Source organism: Pipistrellus hanaki, assembly GCF_964339955.1.
Source record: "Pipistrellus hanaki genome assembly, chromosome: 1".
Lineage (NCBI taxonomy): Eukaryota > Metazoa > Chordata > Mammalia > Chiroptera > Vespertilionidae > Pipistrellus > Pipistrellus hanaki.
Window position 1 is genome coordinate 187,828,892 of NC_140503.1, and position 16,340 is coordinate 187,845,231.

Below are 16,340 nucleotides of genomic sequence, written 5' to 3' on the forward strand. Positions count from 1 at the left end.
GCTGCAGAGGGGAGCACAGACACGGATCCTGGCGTCATGGAGACTGCAGTCTGGCGGGGACAGCCAGGCAGTGGACACACGGACTCACATGCATTTAAGGGCAGATCATGACAGGTGCTGCGAGAGAAGACTCGTACCACGTTGTGAGAGAGAACGCAGGCAGGTATTTAATTTGGGTGCTGGGAAGGCTTCCCCCGAGGAAGTTGCATTTGAACGGAGATCCGAAGACCGGAATCCACTTCACGTACTTGGTGACGTGAGGATCCTGCTGAGCCAGACTAGCTAGCATCTTTTATTTCCCACAAATAAAAAGCCAAATCACATGTTTCACTGCTCTGTGTTCCGGACATTGGGGAAGTCAGTCTGCAGTGAGCACGTGCGTGCGCGCGCGCGCACACACACACACACACACACACACACACACCCATCTCTGCTTGCACAGCCGCCCGCGCCACCTGCGGCTCTCCCACGCCACTTTGCAGATCCCATGAAAGAACGTGGGAAGATCATACCAGATCCCTGGCAGGTTTGCCTTCGTGTTTCCCAGAAGCTCCTGGAGAGGCATTCAGGGAGGGCCATGTTTTAGTCACCAAAAAGCTTTGTATGCCCTCCTCCTGAACATGGCCATGACCTCTTAGGCGAGAAATCACTGTGCTCGGGTTACCACCCCCATGCCCTCCTTTAGCTGAGGTCCCCGCTAGTCCTAATCAGGGGTGACAACACAAGGCCGCCCCCACCATTCACCTCTGCACCTGATTTCCTGGCGCCCCACCAGAAAAGCAGTTGAGGCAATAACTGTTTCTCAGGTCACACGGGCATCCCCGATGGGAGAGGCAGGAGAACGAGCCCCGGGCACACCTGCCGAGCTCGCCTGTTGTCACACCGAGTTGCACTCCCAGCGGTGCCGCCACCCACGTGTGTGGCTCTGGGCAGGTTGCTTCTCTGCGCGAAGGTAAAACCTGAGACATCCTGGCCTGACACCCACTGGGTCAGAGGTGCTTTGGCATCCAGAACATTCCAGATCTCAGGAAGATAACGTGCTGATGCACTCCGCATTGCTCCATCCCCCTGGCCAGGTCTGTAGCAACGCCCCCCCCCCCCTGTTCACACGCTTCACCGTGTCTTCAGCAGAGCGCATGGGTGTGCAGGCCTCCTGGGCCAAAGGGAGTCTGCGGGGCGTCTCTGCAGAGACTGGAGCGCAGATTTGGCTGCGCATTGATTTCTGAAAGGGGCTTGGGTTTTGTGGTATCTCCTCCGGGGATGAGGTGTTCGCCTTGGGAGGGGTCAAGGAGGAGAGGTAGGTAAAGCGCTGAGAACAGGAGGCACCGTACACGTGTAAGCTGTGATTATACCAGTAAAGTGAACTGACTGTTATTATCCAACCACTGCAGGCTGAGGATAAACTGAATCTGCTCCGTCGTCTTCTCCTCTTCTCCCTCCCAGCGAATGGGCCATGACTGGGTGCCGGGCACGCTGCTGGGTGCTGCAGGGAAACAAATGTGAGCCGCTCCGGGCTCCTGCCCTGCAGTGCAGGCTCGGTTTACTGCCAGCTTATCCTCCCTCCCCTGCTCATCCCTCCCTCCCTTTCTTATTTGCATATCCCAACTTTTCCTATTCCATGTTCTCCTTGGTATTTCCAGGCCCTGCTATTTGAATTATGTTAGAATTAACCAGCCCCCAGATGCACTCTGGGGCCTCCTATGTTGTCACACTGCATGTTAAAAGGAGAGATGACAGGAAGCAGTAACACATGACACAGTAACTGGAAATGGCTCTCGGATGGGAAGTTGTAGTTGAGACAGAGGAGAGGGGGAAGTGCAGAGCAGTCGAAAGAGCCCCGAGAGCAGGATTATGGGAGCTGCTGTTCAGCCGCCCTCGTGCTGGGCGCATTCTCTGTGCCAGGTACTGTGCTGGGCCCTGGGATTATGGAGACGAGCAAGGCAGGCACTGAACATCCTTTAAGCAGCCTGGTATTTGCTGATGTTTTGCTGTTTCTGTGTGTGTCTGGAGGTACCAGCCAACCTCTCTGAGCCTGTGTACTTACCTTCAAAGCGAAAGGGCTGCCGTAGGTTGTAACTAAGGCCCCATTTTACATTCCAAAGTCTGTGGTCCCAAAGAAGTATTCAGCAGAGCATGTTGGTCAGCCACTGTCCATCACTCTGGGATTCGAGTAAGGGATGTAGGTGTTTCTTGCCATAGGAGAAACTTGAGGCAGACCATGTTGATACTGAGAGCATTTTAAAAAAAATTTTTTTTAAAGCTATATTTTATTGATTTTTCTTACAGAGAGGAAGAGAGAGGGACAGAGAGCTAGAAACATTGATGAGAGAGAATCATCGATCAGCTGCCTCTTGCACCACCCCTACTGGGGATGTGCCTGCAACCAAGGTACATGCATGCCCTTGACCGGAATCGAACCCGGGACCTTTCAGTCCACAGGACAATGCTCTACCCACAGCCAAACCGGTTTCGGCATCATTTCTCAAATAATAAGTACTGGCCAATCCCAGGCTGTGTTTGAGGAGAAAAAGCCCCTTCTCTCATGGAGCTCACATTTCAGTGGGGCGGAGAGATGATAATAAAAAGTGATGAAAGCGAATAAGCAGGTAATGTAATGGCAGATACTAATAAAGGCAGAGACGAAAAAATAAAGACAGGAAAGAGGAGAGGGAGGGCAGGGTTCATGATTGGAAGTTTGTTGTCCAAGATTAGCCAAGGAAGACTTCTCGGAGGTGATGTTTGAGACCTGAGTGGGGGGCAGGGGGTGAGGAAGGAAATCCCAGGGGAGAGCACAGGGAGCCCTGGGAAGGATTTTGGGTTTTATTCCAAGTGTGAGCAGGAGACATTGGAGGGTTTTGAGAAGGGAAGTGACATGACTTAATTTAAAAAGAAAGGTCGCTGTGCTGGAATATGGACTCACAGTCATTCAATAGGCGTGGTAGAAGTTAATGTAGTTCAGCCTTATACTACTGATCTAGATTCCATTCATTTTTACCATCTCAACCGTTGACATACAGCGTGTCTTCCTCTATAGCCTATCTTTCCTCTCTATATTTCTTTTACAAAAGGCCTTGTATGAAGGTGAATCGCTTTCTAAAGAGGAGATGTTGCCTTTTTTTTTTTTTTTTTAGTTCATGCTTGCGCCATCTTTTATCTTCCTTATTCGTTCAACTTTTGAAAGATATGCCATTTGATTCCCCCCCTCCCCTTCCTTTTCTTCTTGTCTACTTCCTTCTTCCCTCCCCCTGTCCTTCCTTCTTTGCTTTCATTAAACAAATGCTTTGTGTTTTATAAGACGAGGTTCCCCACGTGCCAGTGTTAATAAAGCCCCGTGTTTTGGGTTGTATGTGCTTGGGTGTTGTTTTCTTTGTTCTCGTAAAGATATCTTGGGAATGTTGAATAATACTCACCGATGCTGGGGCTGAAACTTTGCTTGTCCTCTTTGCCCTCACCTTGTTGGAGACACGTGCTTGCTTGTGCTGTGCAGATTCTGTGTTGCAAAGATGCAGGTGTGTGCTGCAGTACATTAAAATTAACCAACTGTCTTTTTAATTCATCAACCTCAAAACATATATGTTTTGTGGCAGGTCTATTTTCTTAGTTATGGCAAGCGCAGCTAAGACACAGCCCATATGGCCAGTGTGCCCTGTTGGTGGAAACGGCTAGCACGCCCACTCTGTTACCTTGAGAAATAAATATTGGTGGGCAGGCTGGGATTGCCACCCTATTAGCTTAATCACTGCCCACATCTGTGCCCAGAAAATATATACCAGAACCACCAGAGGGCAGCTTGTCCAGTGAAACTAAGGGCAAAAGTACTGTTTTTTTAGATGTAGGATGATGAGGGTGAATTTTTAAAATGTTTCTTGCATAAGCAAGCTCTTTTACACTCCTAGCCAGCTGATGTTTTTGGAAATTGAAAGTGTGTATGTGTTTCTTAAATCTTTACCTAAGGGTATGTTTTTATTGATTGATAGAGAGAGAGAGAAAGAGGGGGGGGGGGGAGAAATATTGATCAGTTACCTCCCATATGCGCCCGACCAGGGATTGAACCTGCCACCTAACTGGTGATCGAACCCACAAGCTTTTGGTGTAAGGGATGATGTTCCAACCACCTGAGCTACCTGGCCAGGGTGGAAATTGGAAGTTTTAAGACAAGTTCTTTCATGCAAATCTGTTTTTCCCTTCTCTTTGGGATAGCAATATTAATTTTTATGTGACTCCCCCTCCTTCCCATCTTCCACTTTATTCAATCTTTGCTGAAGTTTAATTTACGTATAATAAAATTGACACGTTTGAAGTGATATTTGGAACATACCTAGCCTTGGAGTCACCGCCCCAGTCAGGACAGAAATTTCCATCCCTCTAGAAAGTTCTCTTGTGTTCCTTTGCATTCTCCCTTAGCAGGTCCCATGACTCCTTAAATCTTGAACCTCTGAAAACATTTGACCTGAAACACAGCATTTTATAAATTTAAAATCATGATCATGCACAGATATTGGGGCTCTTTCTAGGAGGACGTGAACGAACTCTAGAGATCAAGGAAATAGAGGTTGCTCCTTTCCAAGACAATTACTGTAGATGTTTTTATTTTTATTTTTTAAAATATATTTTATTGATTTTTTACAGAGAGGAAAGAAGAGAGATAGTTAGAAACATAGAAACATCGATGAGTCTTCTATCAGCTGCCTCTTGCATGCCCCCTACTGGGGATGTACCGCAACCAAGGCACATGCCCTTGACGGGAATCAAACCCAGGACCTTTCAGTCCGCAGGCTGACACTCTGTCCACTGAGCCAAACCAGTTTCAGCCTGAAGAAGTTTTTAGTCTGTAGTTGGGCTGTTGGTTTAATCTGGCTCATGTTCACCGAGAGGGAGGACTGTTAATTGCAGTCATTAATTATGCATTTGTTCTTTAAAGTTTATTTCTGCCTTACTAGTTGCTAGCACTTGTCGCATTTAAGTACTTATTTGTATTAATGAACTCCAGGAATCCTTCTCCGGGGAAGGTCATTGTTATCATATCCATAGAAAGGGAAGCTGAGGTACCGTCACATAGGGCCTTGACCGATAAAAAGAGTGAGCAGGGTTAGTTTTCTGATGTGAGATGTAAGGTACATGATATTAAGAGCTTCTTAAGAAATACATGTTCTCATTGACCAAAGTGCCTCTCTTTACGCACATAATGTCCTTGGGCAATGTCACCCAGGGCCATAGTTGAACACCATGACGATTCCAGTTCTGCATCCCTGACCTTGACCGACAAGCATTTCTCATCTGTCTCCCTGGTTCCTGCCTTCATCTCCTGATGGATTGCCCTGCCTTTGGCCCCTTTTTGAGTTGTGGTCAGGGTGATCTTTCTAACATGGAATTTTGGCAGTGTCACCTTCCTGATTAAAATTCTCCCGGAGTTCACTGTGCACTAAAATGTGGGCTCCTGGTTCTTTGCCTTGTTCTGTGGCATGCCTTGCAGCTCTCCACAGCTCACCCTCAGTCCCACTAGTTGTCGTCGTCCAAAGGTGCCATGATCTCATGTCCCTGGACCCAGGAACTGGGTGTTCCTTCTGTCTAGGAAGTGCCCTCTCCTTGCCCGTCAACCCTGGTTTGCCAGACAAGCTGCACCTCATCCTTCAGGAGTTGGTTCACGTCTTCTTCAACTAAACTCAACTGACATGGAATCATTTTCTCCCCACTTTGCATGGCTCCTTGTGTATTAAGCTGGAGTCGCATTGTCTTATAATGTTCTTGTTGCATCTCTGTCCCCTGCTAATCTGTGCCCTCCTAGAGGGTGACAGCTGTGTCTTTTCAACTTGGTATTTCTAGCCTGGCTCAATACCTGGACTGTCTATCCAGGCCATTACTCTCCACGGCGGCAGAGAAGACACCTGTTTTATTCAGCACTGCGATGCCCAGTGTCTGGCCTAGGGTCATACTTAGGACAGTGACACAAGGTCCATTTCCCCTCCGGTTGTAAGTCTCATGGGGTCCCTTAGAGGTTAGAGGATACGTGCCTGTGGAGGAAAGGGAAGGGAATGGCACAGGGGTGCTCCCTGGAGGGAGAACGTCCAGAGGGAGTCTTTAAATATCAATGGTTATTAAATGTCCGGCCACTATGGTTTATTCCAGGGATTGTAACTGACGTGTCACCAGCATAATTGGGCTCTGAATATGTTTTCTGTGGCCTCACAGTATTTTAAAGTTTTAAAATTTGATGGCTGTAGATAGAACATATTCTCTCCTGTTTACCATGGTCTACACCACTTCATTGTCTCACTCATTTGTTGCCCGCGTGGTCCTGGGACACGCAGTTGAGAGGTGCAGGGAGTAGGGCAGTGTGCTTGTTTGCTATAACTAAATACCACAGATTGGGTGACCTACACAAGAGGAACTTATTTTCTCACAGTCCTAGAATTCTGGAGGTTCAAAGTCCAAGATCAGGGTGTTGATCGGTTAAGTTTCTCCTGCATTCTCTTGCTCTGGCCACCTTCTCACTGGGTCCTCGCCTGGTTGTCCCTCGGCCTGTGTGTGAATGTGTCCTAATCTCTTCTTTTCTTTTCTTTTTTTTTTTTTTTAAATACATTTTATTGATTTTGTACAGTGAAGAAGGGAGAGAGATAGAGAGCTAGAAACATCTATGAGAGAGTCATCAATCAGTTTCCTCTTGCACACCCCCTACTGGGGATATGCCCACAACCAAGATACATGCCCTTGACCGGAATCGAACCCGGGACCCTTCAGTCCCCAAGCCGACGCTCTATCCATTGAGCCAAACCGGTCTCAGCCTAATCTTTTCTTATAAGAAAGCACATTAATCATATTGGATTAGGGCCCACCTAGATGACCTCCTATCAGTAGTTAATGACCTCTCTAAAAGCTCTATCTCTAACTATAGCCACATTCTGACATACAAGGGGCCAGGACTTCAACACCTGAGTTTGGGGAACTCTATTAATCTCATTATAGGCAAGAACATGAACGCTCAAGTTCTGTGGCCTCTGCCTTGTGTCTGATGCGTGTTTTATGTAACACATTGATAAAGAGGAACTCGGGAACTGTCAGGGAGAACAGTTTGACCCAGGCAGAATCTGGACAGGCGTAACTTGCACCTGCCCAGCACCTGGCCTACCCTCTCATCACCTTGATCTTGGGGCCATGTTCGTGTTTGCTAAACAACTGACATTTAGTTAACATGCCAGGTAGAATTTAGGTGCTTTTTAGTTTGGAAATATATATCCTTTCACTCCGAAAACTGACATGCAGGTTGCAAACTTTCTTTGTCCAGGGTTCAGTGGACAGCGGAGGCAGAAGCCAGGTAATGACATGGCACCGCCTCCATTTGCAATAAGCAAACAGCCAGATCCTTTATTACCCTTGAAGCTGGCATTCGTGACACAGGTTGGACTCGGAGAAGCAAGGCAGACGCCAAGTTTCTGTGGGTCAAAGTTCCTTCAACCACTGTATGTTAATCAAAAGCTCAACCTTAGTTAATTAGGCCATTGAGTTGGGGAGAACTTTGGAACGAATGATTGCTGAGTTGGACCACAGGCGTTAGCAGAATTCAGTATTTCATTTCCCAGAGGTAGGTTGTGGACTCATGGTCTTTCCTGAAGAAGGCAGGAATGAGATTCTTGTGGAGTTTTATTCATTCCTCGTGGGGAAGTAGCAGAAGGAAATCTTCTGTACAAGGCCTAGCTAATCAAGTGTATTTACTTAAAAGATGAGCTGAATAGTTATAGATGAGCTGAGCCCGGCCTGCCCCCTCTCACAATCCGGGAGCCCTCAGGGGCGGGAGGTGACCTGGTGATCAGGGAAAGGCAATGCCCTATCACATCTCTGCTCCTGCCACTGCCAGCAGCACAAGTCTTGGCTGGCCTGGTTACCTGAGCATTGGGCGGCCCTGGGCATCTGGGCATCTGGGCAGCCACCATCCGAGGCTTGCCTGTGCTCGGGCTGGCCCTGGATGTCTGGGGGGCTGAGAGGACTGGGTGCCGCCATCTTGTGGTTGTGGGTGTTGCCATATTTGAGGGCAGGATAGTCATTTAGCATATTCCCTCCTTATTGGCTGTGGGTGCCACCATCTTTGTAATAGCGTGAGGGCCAATTAGCCTATTCCCTCTTTATTAGGTAGTATTAGTTATATATGGGCAAAAAAGCCAGATATACAGGGCTGCCAAAAATAAAGGAACATTTAAAATACTAACAGGTCATAATGCTGTTTTGAGTGTTTGGTGATTTAAGATCACAATTTAATGTGTCTCTGCAGAAAAAAATGGAAATGAATCCAATATTCATAGCTGCCCTCCATGAATGTTTTCTTTCACATGGGGCCCCACGGGCTTTGTATCTGTCATCTGACAATATTTATTGTCACAATGTCCTCCACAGGTGGGTTACATGAGGCCCAAATTAGATGAGTTAAAGGAGGCTCAGAGAGGTTGAATAAAATGGCCAAGATCCCCCAGGTGGCAAGAGGTAGAGCTGAGCTTTGAGCACCTGGGGAAACCTGCGATCTTCTCTTCCCTATCACCACCTCCTGATACATTTTCCTCCTCTCTCCTTGTAAGATTTTCTTTCTTGAATGTCCTTTAGCTAATAGGAACCTGAATGGCCTAGTACAGTTGACCTATGTTCTCCATTATGTGCGCCAGTAGAAATTTACTATACTGTCTGGTTATGCAGCTGGCCCCGTGATCCATGCACACACTGAGATGTGTGATAATAATTAAACATTGTCTTTCTTCATCTAACCCCTCCTCCTCCATCCCTTTTAGCGGGCAGCGATGGCATACCCCAGATTAGCGGGTCTCTGGTTCAGCGGTGTTTTCTTTTCCATTTCACAGTTCACGTAACAGAGGCCTTGGAAGGACGCTGTGCATCAGGACACCCCGCAGAGACCAGCCATTCCTGGGCTCCCGGAGAGTCTGGTAAGTCGGCTGCCTCTTCACCTCGGCTCAAATGAACATGATCCAGGAGAGGAGAAAAGTACTCAACATTGCATAGTGACATTCACAGGCTAATCCCCACTTTTTTTTTGTTTTGTTTTGACCAACACATATGGTTCTGCTTCCGGGTGTTTGCTTAATTTACTAGGCCACAGTGCTCTGTGTGTTTATAGGCATGAATGTCTCCAGAAGATTCCATAGTCACAAAGAATGACAGAAGCTATATTTGAATGACTTTGTTTAAACGCTTTTAATAACGAGTTTTTCCTGTAGTGTTTACTGCATTTCATCAGCTGAAGAATGCATTTCCACCCCACAGTTTAACCCGTCTGAAATTGAGGTGCATCTTCTGGAACTTAGACGTGGTGAAACATAGCGTTTCTCTGATAATCCCCAGTGACCAATGTCAAGTGTTTTCTACCTCCTGTTTTTCACAGAGTTCGAATGTTGTTTTGTTTTTTTTTGTTTTTTTTAAAGGTAGGAAGTGAATATTTTTTCTGTTCAAGAGTGAGTCCATAAAAATTTAGTCCTTACCAAAGAAAGAATTTAGGATTCTCATACTGAGAGAAAAAAAACAATTTCTTTCAGATGACCATTCTGAGATTAGTGGCGATGGCACTCTGCTGAGAACAGCCCAGAATCAGACACTCTTCTCCAAAGCCAAGTCCCCTCGAGCAGTCCACATCACAGGACTTGCAACTGAAATACTGTGTTGTGCCTTCGGCATGATTTGTCAGCACCCGTGGGTCTGTGAATGAGTTCAAGTTGGCATTCATGTAGGATGGGCAGGATTCCCCAAACTACATGGGTCTGATTTTTATGGACTTGAAGATTTGCAGAACCTCCCCTCTGGAGGATAGAAAACTAAAGCTGAAATCAGTAGGCTACAGGTAAATGAGTTAACAAACATTTTCTGAGCACCCGCTATGTGCCACACTCTGTGCTAGGCACTGGGTAGTTAAGAGATGAAGGCAGACAGGATTGGATTTCTGACCTCAGGAAGCTAGCAGGTCTAGTACTCAAGGCAGACATTAACTAATAGAAGAATAGTGAGTGGATTGAAAAAGTGTAAGGAGTTAAGGAAGTTGGAAATTGGAGGCCTTAACCTCATTGTCAGTGGGAGGGGCAGCTACCAGGGAAAGTTTTTTGGAATTTAAGTTTTTTGGAATTTTAACTGAGACCCGGAAGGAGAAGGAATGGTTTAGAGGGAGATGGGGGGCAGATGATAGTGACTGCACCAAGTGAGAAACAGCCTTTCCTGAGGGTCTCATAAAAGGCAAGCGAGTGTCAGGTTCAAGATTTCACATGAACCTAATGAGGAAAGGATTCAGATAAACAGAAGTCTATTGTAAGGACTTGGTCAAATTTCAGGAAGAGTCTTTAAAACCACTTAGAGATTTATTTCAAACTGATGATCAGATTTTTTTTGTCTTCTTGTGGTTCAGACATAAATTCTTTCTTCTCTATCAGCGTTATTTCCCTGAGCTGGATCTCAAGTCCTGTTTTCCTGCCAGTCCTTTGAATTCTCTCCAGATCTGTGTCTGAATTTCCCTCACTTCCCTCCAACAGGGACACACTCAGCTTCCAGTGAGAGATTGCTTTCATCAACAAATGTGTTGTTTTCTTCTTTTTCTCTACTTTCCTGATGGTATCAGGAAAGGGTCATCATTGGCACGATTCCCCCCACCCAAAGGCCAGATTCTTAAAAATAGAAAATAGATGGCTTACCTAGAACAGAGACCAGCTACTTGAACCTGATTTTATAAAAGAAAATCAAATATATATATATGTATATATATATATATATATATATATATATATATATATATAAAATATATTTTATTGATTTTTTACGAAGAGGAAGGGAGAGAGATAGAGAGCTAGAAACGTCAATGAGAGAGAAACATTGACCAGCTGCCTCCTGCACACCCCCCACTGGGGATGTGCCCGCAACCAAGGTACATGCCCTTGACCGGAATCGAACCTGGGACCTTTCAGTCCGCAGGCCGAGGCTCTATTCACTGAGCCAAACCAGTTAGGGCTAAATAGCTAAACATTTTGAATGCTGACCCTTTCCTACTCATTATAGCCTAGATTTCTATTCCAAGGCAGTTAATAAATTAAAAAGTAGACATTGTTTAATCTTCAGATTGAAAATACAAGTTGATTTTGAAAAGGAGGAAAGGTAGGTTTTCTATTGTGCTCTTCATGCTTCTGAATGATAGCTACAATTTAGTGGTTGCAGATCATCTTAGAAACAGATTTCCCCCAAATCCCTAAAATTTATCCGAAGGTAGACATTTTAGAAAATGACTTTCCCATAATTTTTTCCCCCCAAATGGAAAATTGTAACTCAAAGAGGGCTTAAGTTAAGCTTTGTACAACTCCTGTGGTCTGTATGAAGGAAACTCACTAAAGAACAAATACACACAAAGGTCAAGCAAAAGCGTTGAAACAGATTCTCTTTTGTTTAGTCACTACCAATAAGGACCTGTCACCAAGTGACACCAGGATGTTGAAGACAATCCCTACAAGCAGATTTTAAATGTGATTTTTGTGCTTTTCCACTTGAATATAGAAGCGATGTTTTTCCATCACATGTTACTTTTTTTAATATTTACTTGGTACCATGTAACTTATTACTACACAAAGGGGGAATAAAAGCCTGTTTATTAAACCTACAAAGTTTAATAAACCTACAAAGGACCCCCACAGGAAAAGATACGAAAGATATTGGGGCAGGTATAGAGGGATACAAAGCTGATTCAGACATGATCTTTGCCCCAGAAGAGTTTAAGAGGAAATAGCTATAATAATAAAAGGGTAATATGCTAGTTAGACTGGACGTCCTTCCTGATGAAGCTGGGGCCTGAGGGAGGCCAGCCCAGGTCCTGAGTAACTGCTGGCGGCCAGAGCAGGGGAGCAGCCCGGGTCCCGGGTGCCGGAGGGAAGCCCGTGCGAAAAGGCCTGCTCCTGCACACATTTTTGTGCATCGGGCCTCTAGTTAATAATAAAACAGGAGTTTGAACAAGCAACATCGTAACTCACATATTTAATGGCATGTTTGAAAATGCAGCGGAAGTTAATGGATCCTCTTTTCTCATCCGTATCCACATGTACCAGAGAGTAAATTCATCGCTCTGTTGTCTGGACATGTTACTTTTTTTCTGATCTCTGATCCAGTTGAACAGAAGTAACCCTGTAGTCCTTGGCAGTTTATAACGATCCATATGTAATTACCACGGTGATACAAGCTGAAGAACTTTCCAAAAAAGACTTAGCGTCAGAGTAATCGGGCCCAGCTCACCCATAGCCCGTTGTGGTTACTGTCAACCAACCAGTGACTTCAGAACAAGGCATTTCTGTAACTAAGATGATCCCGAGGTTGTTTTCCAGAGCCAAATGGACAAAGGTTTGGGAAAACGGATTCTCATAGGGAATAACAAGTTTTCCGGGGGTGGGGGTGGGGGTGGGGGTGGGGGGGCAAATTGGATGATTTCCCTTTAAAATTATTTCATCCACACCGGCAAAGGTTTCGTAGAGCTGGCGGTTCCCTTGGCAGTCTGCTCCTTGATGACTTGCTGTTTGTAAAACCACCTAACCTGTTTTTAAAACGGAGAAGGTGGAGTGGTGGCTGTGGGCCATGACCCAACCAATAACATGATGGCTGACAAGCGGACGTCTACCTACAAAAGGAGGACTGTCTTCCTAAAAGGAAGAGGCTTATTCCCAGGAAGGACGAGGGAGAGGAAAGCTGTGGGCATCAACAAGATGTGTGTGTCTTTTGGCAGAATAACAAGCCAACGATGGCATTATGCTTTGTTGGAGGACATTGGATGCTGTGAAAGCAAGGAGAATTCTCCCAGGTCATGAGGCTGGAATCTGTGGCTAAAGTCAGCATCGACCCTTTAGGCAAATTTCATGGGCACCTCTCAAAAGTCAGCCCTGAAGTTTCCAAGAACGAGGTCTTCAAACTGTCATTAGGTGTGTATCAACGTTATGCTGCATTGGGGCCTCAGCCAAGGCTGTGCTTTGGTCCATGCAGTTTGCCCTCCCCCCCTGGGGTAGCAGTGGCTTCAGGAAGGGCAGACAGAAATGGCATGTCTGATGGACACTTTGGCCATACTCATGGGTGTCTTTGTTGCCAAGAAATAACAGTAACAGAACAAGCACATTGCTTTATTAAGAATAACAAAAATTGCTGAAACCGGTTTGGCTCAGTGGATAGAGCGTCGGCCTGCGGACTGAAGGGTCCCGGGTTCAATTCCAGTCAAGGGCATGTACCTTGGTTGCGGGCACATCCCCAGTAGGGGGTGTGCAAGAGGCAGCTGATCGATGATTCTCTCTCATTGATGTTTCTAACTCTCTATCCCTCTCTCTTCCTCTCTGTAAAATAATCAATAATAAAGAAAAGCACACACACACACACACACACACACACACACATATAAATGAATAACAAAAATTCTATCTGCAAAATAAGTTAGGTCCTTATGAAACTAAGGTCAAGTTCAATAAAATATAAGGGACATTTTAAGGAAAGAATGGAGTGGTTATTAAAGACTCAGGCTGGGGTGAAAGGGAGCTGAACAGACTTTTACATCTAGGCAGGTCAGTAGCTACTGATTTTGTCCATCTCCTTTTGTGCAGACAGCCACTAAATGATCCTTAGAATCATAACATGTTAGAGTTAAAAAGGAACTCTAGAGGTGATGGTGAAAATAAATGATAAATAATGATAACATTTATTGAGGGCTCACTAAGTGCCAGGCACAAAAGAAACCTTTTACTTGCATTGTCTCTCTTTTTTCTCTCTTTATTGATTAAGGTGTTACATATGTGTCCTTATCCCCTATTGTCCCCCCACTCCCCCCACTCATGCCCTCACCCCCTAGTGTCTGTGTCCTTGGTCAGGCTTATATGCATTTGTACAAGTCCTTTGGTTGATCTCTCCCCATTACCCCCACCCTCCCTTACCTTCCCTCTGAGGTTTGATGGTCTGATCGATGCTTCTCTGTCTCTGGATCTGTTTTTGTTCATCAGTTTATGTTGTTAATTATATTCCACAAATAAGTGAGATCATGTGATATTTATCTTTCTCTGACTGGCTTATTTTGCTTAGCATAATGCTCTCTAGTTCCATCCATGCTGTTGCAAATGATAAGAATTCCTTCTTTTTTACTGCAGCATATTGTTCCATTGTGTAGATGTACCACAGTTTTTTGTGTTTTTTTTAAATATATTTTTATTGATTTTTGTACAGAGAGGAAGGGAGAGAGATAGAGAGCTAGAAACATCGATGAGAGAGAGTCATCGATCAGCTGCCTCTTGCACACCCCCTACCGGTGATATGCCCGCAACCAAGGTACATGCCCTTGACCGGAATCGAACCCGGGACCTCTCAGTCCCCAAGCCGACGCTCTATCCATTGAGCCAAACCGGTTTCTGCGAACCTCAGTTTTTTAATCCACTCATCTACTGATGAGCACTTAGGCTGTTTCCAAATCTTAGCTATTGTAAATTGTGTTGCTCTGAACATAGGGGTGCATATATCCTTTCTGATTGGTGTTTCTAGTTTCTTGGGATATATTCCTAGGAGTGGGATTACTGGGCATTGTCTCTTTTACTGGCATGTCCTCATTTAATTTCTACAGTAATCTCATAAGGTAGATGTTAGTCAAATAAGGAAACTGAGGAATGAAAGAGAATGTCACTTCTGCAAGGTCATACAGTTAGTACATGGCAACACTGGTACACACACCGAAGCCAGTCTAAGGCCAAAGCCTATACTTTTTATTTATATTTTAAATATATTTTTCTTGATTTCAGAGAGGAAGGGAAAGGGAGATAGAGATAGAAACATCAATGATGAGAGGGAATCATTGATTGGCTGCCTCCTGCATGCCGCCTACTGGGGATCGAGCCCATAACCAGGGCATGTGCCTTGGCCAGGAATGGAACTGTGACTTCCTGGTTCGTAGGTCAATGCTCAACCACTGAGACACACCGGCCAGACAAGAGCGTACACTTTTTAACTACTAGCCTCTTGGAGGGCCAAATGATCCTTGGGAAAGGCATGCTCGTTAACCAGAGTTCATTAACTGGTGAGAGTCCCTAGGAGTTCTCTAATACATGGTTCCGTAAAAAGACAAAGGACTGTATTAAAAATGACAGATCCTGCCGAAACCGGTTTGGCTTAGTGGATAGAGCATCGGCCTGCGGACTAAAGGGTCCCAGGTTCGATTCCAGTCAAGGGCATGAGCATTGGTTGCGGGCACATCTCCAGTGGGGGGTGTGCAGGAGGCAGCTGGTCGATGATTCTCTCTCATCAATGTTTCTAGCTCTCTATCCCTCTCCCTTCCTCTGTAAAAAATCAATAAAATATATTAAAAAAAAAAAATGACAGATCCTACTCTCTGAAGTAGAAACTGTATACAGTTGAATATGCAAATTATAAAAGGGGGTTCTAGGTTGGCCTCCACATCCCCCTCTCTAAGGAACTGGCTACAACTCCTTTTTTTTTTTTTTTTTTAATTATTTATTTATTTATTTATTTATTTATTTATTTATTTTTAGAGAGAAATTTGTTGTCCCACCCATATTGCATTCGTTGGTTGATTCTTGTATGTTCCCTGACCGGGGATGAAACCCGCGACCTCGACCTATAGGGACGACACTCTGACCAACTGAGCTGCCGGGCCAGGACTCTGCTGCTTCTTTCAGAGAACATAATCTGTGTTTGCTAGCAGTTGTTTTTGTTTTTGCTTTTCCTGTTGTCTGAGAAGATGGCTTGGGCCTTAAACACCTTTGGCTCCTTGGCAGATGCTGTCCCTGCTTGGCCCAGTCCTCTCTGCAAAGGAGTTACCTGCTTACAGGGCCCCATGACATATCCTGGGAACTGCATCTGCACATTCTCACAATACGCTGCAGATATAGAGTTCAGTTACTTGGCACCTAAAATCTTGCAGGCTGCAATGGGCTCTGTGCTGTTGGTGCAACTTAAAGGCCTAGGGGACAATGTCTTAGGACATTGTCTTAGGACAACCCCTGCTGTGTATATGTATTTTTTTCTCTTAGAATCCACATAGACATACACATGCAGGTATTTTAGTTCCTCTTTAGGTCTTGAGGGGTGGTCTCAAAAATCTCATCTGATCCTTAATTAGACACCAGAGGAACCTAGACTAGTACCTTGATTCTAAAATGAGGAGACCAAGTCCAAGGGTTGAGAGAGAGGCAGTCCATGCCATGCCTAGCACTCAGGCCCCTCCCTCTTGACCCTGCTGCCTTACTTAAAACATGTTTCCTCTTGATTCACACTCCCACCTTCCTAGTCCTAGTCCTAACTTTATTCCTAAATTATTGCAATAGCCTTGGAAAGAGGGAGCGGTGGGGCAC

The 16,340-nt window shown here is 45.3% G+C and overlaps 1 protein-coding gene across 3 annotated transcripts in view; it reads left to right on the top strand.

Moving 5' to 3' along the window:
* The window catches only part of RBM47 (RNA binding motif protein 47), a 151,474-nt gene that overhangs the window by 53,932 nt on the left and 81,202 nt on the right, over positions 1-16,340 (top strand). For all 3 annotated transcript variants that reach the window (XM_084900929.1, XM_084900934.1, XM_084900930.1), the window contains one exon: positions 8,841-8,924. The gene's annotated coding sequence lies outside the window, so the exon portion shown is untranslated. The remainder of the gene's footprint in view (positions 1-8,840; positions 8,925-16,340) is intronic.